Source organism: Podarcis filfolensis, assembly GCF_964270895.1.
Source record: "Podarcis filfolensis genome assembly, chromosome: 3".
Taxonomy (NCBI): Eukaryota; Metazoa; Chordata; class Lepidosauria; order Squamata; family Lacertidae; genus Podarcis; species Podarcis filfolensis.
Window position 1 is genome coordinate 61,634,828 of NC_139606.1, and position 8,665 is coordinate 61,643,492.

Consider the following 8,665-nt stretch of genomic DNA (forward strand, 5'->3'; position numbering starts at 1 on the left):
CAGGTTACATACGCTTCAGGTTACAGACTCCACTAACCCAGAAATATTACCTCAGGTTAAGAACTTTGCTTCAGGATGAGAACAGAAATCGTGCTCTGGCGGCGCAGTGGCAGCGGCAGCAGGAGGCCCCATTAGCTAAAGTGGTGCTTCAGGTTAAGAACAGTTTCAGGTTAAGAACGGACCTCCGGAACAAATTAAGTACTTAACCCGAGGTACAGCTGTACTTGCAAAGCTTGTTTTTCCTCATACCTCCAATGAGCAGGGTCTCTACAGCCAAAAATTCCAGAGCCTGTCCCCTTACTGGCTCATAAACTCTGGAAGGTTAGCAACAAAGGAATGTGACCCTGTGGCTGGGAAATTTTCCCCATCCGGGTCTGAAAGATGTTTTCCTGTATGAAATTCTGCTCTGTATTACTGGTGCAATATGCAAAAACAATAGTAACTTTTGTACATTTATGCTTTTATCAGGGAAGTAGAAATAACTATGCTTATAAACACATTCATAAATGACTGAGCATACCAAGGACACTGTGGTGCTTCATTTGTTTGAAGCGAATGCTTTGGTTTTTTTCTAAGTCACCGCAGCACAGGAAATACTGACCTCATAGTGAAAAAGTGTTAACCTCACCTATTTCACTTTCCCAGTGGTTTTAACAGTTATAATAAATGCCTACTCCAATTTCTGGGACTCGGGTGGCGCTGTGGGTAAAACCTCAGTGCCTAGGGCTTGCCGATCGCATGGTCGGCGGTTCGAATCCCCGCGGCGGGGTGAGCTCCCGTCTTTCGGTCCCAGCTCCTGCCCACCTAGCAGTTCGAAAGCACCCCTAAGTGCAAGTAGATAAATAGGTACCGCTTTATAGCGGGAAGGTAAACGGCGTTTCCGTGTGCTGCGCTGGTGCTGGCTCGCCAGAGCAGCTTCGTCACACTGGCCACGTGACCTGGAAGTGTCTGGACAGCGCTGGCCCCCGGCCTCTTAAGTGAGATGGGCGCACAACCCTAGAGTCGGACACGACTGGCCCGTATGGGCAGGGGTACCTTTACCTTACTCCAATTTCAGATTACATCCCTTACTGCGGGGGAGGCCTCCAGATGTTTCCACGCCACAGCTCCCATTAGCCCTGACCATTGGCCATGTTTACTGGAGCTAAGCGAAACTGGAGTCCAACAACATCTGGAGTGGGAGACCCTAGCAGGATGATTTGGTATGAAATTGTGAATATAATATAAAGAATTTTAAATTTTGAAGTAAGATTCAATGTAGCATGAGTGGGTATAGGCTCGTACAATGTGGCTCCTTCCTCTCTTCCCCCCTGCAGTCCCCCAAAATCCAGAGTAGATTTTGAGTTCATGTGATGATGTGTAAGGAGAAGAGAAATGGAAAGTCCTGTTGCACATGTGTATTTCCATTGTGCAAGTGGGTGGATATTGAATGTGTCCCTTCAGCTCCAGGATAGAATAACTATGCTGCTCAACACTGCCTTGCTCCCGTGACTGAGAGAGTCCATGCCATATGCCGTGCTGACGTCATGTGCACATGCCACTCAATGTGATAATGTCTCTCGCGCACGCCACGCAATGGGCTGCCATGGAATTTTGAGGGGCCCACCCCCGCCCCCTTGAAAATTTGGAAGCCATCAGACCCCCGCCCCCCAGGTGGCATAAAATAATAATATATATAATAGAACATTAAATATCATAAAAACAATACAAAATAATCATTAAAATGATTAATCAACACAGTTTAAACCAAGCATAGGCAAACTGGGCCCTCCAGATGTTTTGGGACTACAACTCCCATCATCCCTAGCTAACAGGACCAGTGGTCAGGGATGATGGGAGTTGTAGTCCCAAAACGTCTGGAGGGCCGAGTTTACCTATGCCTGGTTTAAACAGCTGCATAGGCCTGTTGGCATAAAATATTCTTCGGGAGTCAATAGCAAGGACAGCAGCAGTTTTAGGGTAGGAAGACCAGTTTGGCCACACTGGGCGCGGATGATGTGGGGGGCACCGCAACTATGATGTAGAATGATGTGCTAGAGATGGGGGGGGCTGGTGCCGAATTTTGGTGTCTGCTGAAATTTGAGAGCCCAAATTTCAAGGGCAAGGATGAGCAAGGATGCCTACCAAATCTCTGCTGGAAGAGTGTGGAACCAGTGACACTAAACGACCACCATTTGGGCTTCTGTAACATGGGAGATAGCTAACAACACTCCTCTGGATGACCTCAGTGACTGAGCCTTGGATATTAGGGCTCAAATGGTCCTTAAGGTACTCTGGACCCAAGTTGTACAATAGCACAAGAACCTTGAATCTGACCTGGAGCCATATGAGTAAACCAGTGCAGATGTTTCAGCAGATGTGTAACATGCTGTTGACCATGTACCATGTACCCCCATCAACCACTGAAGTTAGCTACTGAATTTGCTACTTGCTAGAGCTTCTGAACGAGTCCCAGTGGCAGCCCCACATATAGTGTATTACAGTAATCCAGTATCAAGACTACCAATGCATGGAGTACAGTGGCCAGGTTATCTGATACGCACCAGCTGAAGTGGGAAAAAGGCACTTCCAGCCATACCGGTTGCTTGGATGTCTAATAAAATAGATGTATCCAGGAGTATCTCCAAGCTACACACCTGTTCCTTTAGAAGAAATTTAACCCCATCCAGATCAGGCAATCGCAGATCTTCCAGACATGGGAACCACCTACTCACAGAACCTCCATCTTCCCAGGATTCACACTCCATTTATTGACCCCCATTCAGTCCATCATTCAGACACTGATTCAGGGCTTGCACCAACACACCTGATTCAGCTGTTAGGGACAAATAGAGCCGCATGTCACCAGCCTAGTATTAACACCATACTCCTAAATCCCTAACCACTTCTCACAGTGGCTTGATATAGATGTTAAATTGCATTGTGGACAAAAGAGTGTCATGCAGAACCCTAGAGCACAAGTACTAGGGAGGTCACAGAACACTAGTCCAATCAAAGTTGGCCTTAGGGATGGGTGAACTGGGCTGCCAAGCTTGAGACCAGTGGCTTTTTAAAATGTACTGTTCACAGTAAGCTAGGGTGGCAAAAAGCAAGTGGCACACATGTGGTGGACTTATACTGGACCAGCCACACATCACCCCATTATTAGCTGTTCTTCAATGCTTCCCCAGTATTGCTGTAGTATTACTATTGTGCTACAGTGCATGAAAAGTGGGACATGAACAGTTCCCTGGAACATTTAGAGACCACTTAAAGATGACTGTGATCAAGCAGTATACAAATTGCTGAAGTACGTAAATAAATACATTTGTGGCATGAAAAGTTACAGGATTTCAGTAGGAAGCTGGCATACACCAGCTGGTGACAAAGCAGGCCAGAAGCTTTTGCAGGAGCAAACAGTATTGAAATTGGGATCGTGTATAACCGCTCCAATACCATCATGAGCACAAATAATCATGAATGCATAACAAATAGGATGTCTGGAGGAGTCCTAAATGTTGCAATCGGTTCCCCAGTGTACTGAGCTCCACAGGCAGAACCATTCAGGGGCAGTTAATTAATGCAAATCCCCATGTGTCTCTCCATAAGGAGAGCAGGGAGGATTATCATACTGTCATGTACACTAGCAATTTGTGTGCAAACTGCTCAGTGGAAGATTTCCCTGCCAAAATGGACTGCCAGGCTTCAAGCCACTGCCAATTTTGTGAAAGGCATAGAGGAAATAAGGTGTCTGGAATTAGTTACACCACTCTCAAATATGAATGTGCTTGGTGCTTTCAAGACGGCTCTTTGTTGATGCATGTTTGGCCCTGATCCATCAAGAGGCATTGCTTGTGCAGCCCCCAAGTACCAAGTGTGGGCCCACCCAAATAGCCCAGCAAGATAATACAAAACGAACAATAAAATAAGTTTAAGGGTAGACAATTAACATTTAAAAGACAGCTACTTTTTAGAAGTTGGACCCAAAACAAAATATTGCAGTGTGGAGTGTTCCTGTTCAAGCAGGGTTCCTGCCAGCCAGCCATACCCTTTCTTAGGATATTCCACTCCATTTCCCATCTCTTCAGTTCTCCCAATTCCATCTCTCAGCATTTTGCAGTCACTGGGCAAGCCTAGACCTCATTGAGCTGCTGGATGGATCCTTGCAGCATTTAGAGGTTGCTTTCCTAAACGTTCTTTTTGTGTACTTGGGGATGGTTTCTCCAAACCTACTGTTGCCTCCCCTGTGCATAAGTAGTGTCATTTTAGCTAGAGAAGGACCCACAGCGAATGAGTTCACTATTACCAAGCAGCATCTTGTGTGTGTGTGTGTGCAGGATCAAATCTTGTTTCCATATGCAGATTGCCCTCACCCTATCAGAATGTCTACAAGCATACAGAGAGGATTTCTGAATATAAGTTAAATCATATAATCATTTTTTTGTTGGGTTGAGGTTTACTTTGTAAATCTGTTCTTTTTCTAAGGTACTGTACTTACTTAGGAAATCCACTTGGAGTCACTCTAACACAGCAACCAGCTTGAGTCTGACTTTTCACCAGCTATCTGTAATGTATAACATGAAGACCTTGCCAAAAAAGTATGGTCTCCATGCTGATAATGTCTACAAATCTGCATACATTCATTTGATGTCATGAAATGTTTAACTGGAAATTACACAGAAAAGAGAAACGCTCATATTTTATGATTAGTAATGAAACCAAGCCACATTAGTCGGTACTTATCCCCTCCTCAAAAAAAACCCAACCAAAACTGTAAGGCTGTTTTTAATTATTTTGGCAGGCTTTTATGGGAATTTGAAGGTCACATGCTGTTTTCTTGTTATCGATATATATTGTAATATGGAATTACTGCTTATTTTTGATACTGTGATTTGGTTATCTTGATAGATTTTATTATTTTGGAAATCAATTTGCAAGTCAGGCAAATTATGAGTAATGGTGTGGCATCATAGAAATTATCTGCTTTTCAGCTCAAATTCTTTATGTGTCTACTCAGAATTAAGACCCATTGAATTAACTTCCAAACAAGTGGGTCTGTATCAGTGGCGTAGCGTGGGGGGTGCAGGGGGGGCGGGCCGCACCGGGCGCAACATCTGGGGTTAGGGCAAATCCATGGGTTAGGGGGCGCAAATCCACGGGTTAGGGGGCGCAAATTACTTGCCTTGCCCCGGGTGCTGACAACCCACGCTACACCACTGGTCTGTATCCAAAGCTGTAATGCTATTCCCATTTACCTGGAAGTAAACCCAGGTGAACTCAGTGGGCTTACTTCTGAGTAGGCATGCAGAGGTGTGCACTGTTGTTGAGAGATGAAATCCCCCAGGCACTGGCTTTCTTATCGGATGCATGAACAGTGGTGCTATTTCTTTGCTTGTGGTGTATCATTCAGTTGAAGCAGTTGATAACATAACAAATATGAAACATTTTGCAATATTCTCGTTTTCAGAAATGTGCAGTACAAAAATATTAGATAATAAGTCTTAAGGTACCTGATAAAAAGCAGTATTTCCTGTTGTGATGTTTTACATGTGGCATTTAGTGTTTTGATGGAATTTTTAAGCCTGAGGCATGGCTAGATGGGAGAAGGAGTTTTAACTTGGGGGTATAAAGAATGAGAGTAAATCTTTGTGTTGGATCTCATATCTCAATCCTAGTAGACTCTGATGTCTTCCAGAGCAGCTGTCTAAACTTTTTTTTTAAGTAATATTATAGCTAGACCAATGATTTAATGTTCAATTTTTAAATATATATTTTATATGATTGCAGGTGGAATTCATTTTCTCTCACATATCGGGAAACTTCGAAAAACCATATATTTATAGGACTCTCCTTATAGGGAATTAGATTACATTCACCTGACCCAGCAGCTGGGCTAAACACCCCTATCCCCAAAGAAAATGGATATCCTTGTTGCCGAGGGATGCGGAGAGGAATTGATATCTGTGCTGTGAAAAGATTGCCAGTTTGCAGTTATTAAAACAAAACAAAACACAACAAAGCAGGCACTACAGTGCTGGAGATGGAGAGCACAGATCCTAGAGCTATTTCCAGAGGAGGGAACATCCGTCCATTCATTGAAAAGTTAGGGCAGGCTGCAAGAGCAGGAATAACTTTTTCAGGCTTTGTTTTTCCTTTATAAAACATTGCCTGACTGCTCCTGCATCGGAATGGTGCAGTGGAGTGTTTGCAGCCTCGAAAGAAGCCAAATTTAAAATAAAATGGGATGATGTCGCAAATATGTTGCTTATCACAGTGATGTTAGTAGGTGCCACTAGCCAGGAAGTGCTCATAACACCATATAATCACATTCCTCCAAACAGTAGACCCCAAACAGTAAAACTACATTTTTTCACATTGGCAGATTCTTCTTGTTTGAGACCTGGGAAAATGTGATTGCTGAACCACAGAAGGCTTCCTTGAGAGAAAGACTTTTGAATTTCCCCTCCCAAATTACTCAGTTAATCAAGTAGCAACTGTACATTAATTATACAACGAAAAGAGTGTTCGCAAAAGCCCTAACGTATCTACTCCAAAAGTTGTAGAAGCATGCCCTACCCTGAGATGTCTGAAACAAAATATAGATTTGAAACAGAGTTAGTTGAAGCATTGTGGAGCTACCAGACTGATTGAATAGTTTTATCTCTGCATTTTGTCAGTAATAGTTATTGGTGTTGATAGAATATAAATAAATGGATATTATAATAGTTTTTTATTGCAGGATGGGAAGATCACATACTGTATAGTAAATCAAGTATTTGCTATATGTTCTGGTCAAGAACATTGTAAGAAAATGAGTAAACTGTTATGTGTGCACTTTGATCAACCTGGCTTTGATGATTTCAAAAGCGAAGCCCTCTATGTTTCTTTCTTTTGTTTCTATCTTAAATATAGGCAGTGAGCAATATAATACTTGATGAGTTCATGAGAAATTTTCCCTATGCAAAAAAATAATACTTCCAGTACTCTGCTTGCTGTTTTTTCTTTCACTTTTCATTCTGCCATTTTAAAATAAAATATAATCTATACCATGTTACTGCATTCAACCATGTTACTTGCATTTTAAACAAATGCATTCTGATGTTGACATTAAGATCTCGAGTTGCACTTTTCTAAATATAACTGTATATTTATATTCCATTGAATCTTAAATTGGGAAGAAAATTACATCCAGCCACTTTTGTGACCTACTGGAGTACTATTTTGAACTAATTTATAATGTTAAGCAACCCTGCTCTTTTCTGCAATGTGAAATGCCTTTAAAATACTTTTTTTTTAATTGGCAGCCTGTGGGATAACTAACACCCTAAATAAAATTTCAACTTTTTGTGATGTTTATGAAATTATCCTTAAACTAGTGTTGAACTGTACCGAAAAGCTATACAGAAGACTGAATGTTCTGATGTTGATGAGCCATGAACTTTGTGTATAAATTTAAACTGAAAAATGATTGCAGTAACATCATTCAAAGCAACATTTATTGGCTATTTTAAAAAACCCCTAACAGTGGAACTGGCAAAATGAAAGACAATTCAGACATAATGCTTGGCAGTACATTTTGGTGATAATAGACCCACAGAAATCAATGCCTCTACCCTGAGTAGGACTTAGTAGATTACAAGTCATTTTGAATTTCTCCCATAGGAATACAGGAAGCTGCTGTATGTTGAGTCAGATCAATGGCCTATCTACAGCAGCCCGCTGGGGTTTAAGGCAGTAAGACTTTCCCATCCTACTGGATATTCTGAGGACTGAACCTGGGAACTTCTGCCTGTCAAGCTGAAGCTCTACCATTGAACTACAGCCCCTCCCAGAGATGTATAGTATATTTTTGGTTTGTGAGTGCATACAAATAAATTATGCACAACAAACTGTTTTTGCACTGTTTTCCCTTTATACTTTTTTCCAGTTGCCCAAGCAAGGCGTGCTCAATTTGATGCATGTGAATTTATTATTATTATTATTATTATTATTATTATTATTATTATTATTTGCTTTTTCTGGTATCTGAAAAGTTTTAATGAGAGAAAGTAAAGGATTTAAATCAAATGGATATAATCTGTATCCTGAGGAACTTGGTTACTTTGATAGCAAAGGCAGGCAGCCTGCTACAAATATTTAAGTTGCTATGGCCAGGGAAACATTTCTTGAATTAGAATCCATGAGCTAGAAGTCCTGACTTCCTATGGCCAAGGCTGAGGAATCTTGTTGGGAAGCTAATGAAATTTCACGCACTATTTCTGTTGCCTAATCAGCTAATCAGCATTTCTGTTTCAATACCTGAAACAGGAGGAAGAAGTTATCATGAAACGTAACTCTGTGCTCAGCGTTCAAGCTGAGCTAGCTGTGAAGGGATTCCATGGTCACTTGATGACATTTTAAGTAAGGGATGGGGGGCACAAGCTAATTCATTCTCACTGTCTTCTTCCTGGCTCGCTCGGTCCAGGCTCCTTTCAGCCTTATTCATGAGCTGATCAGTGGGAGAAGAGGGGAAGAAAAACTTATTTGCATTATATCTTTGCATTTAAAAGCTATAAATTACGGGAAACTATAAATGTTCCTCCTTAGTAAATGTTACTGCTCATAAAAGCCGCGTTTGCATCTGTGCCCTTATTGAAATTTCTCCTGGCTCCAAAATAGATGCAACAACATTATTAAAACTTATGGA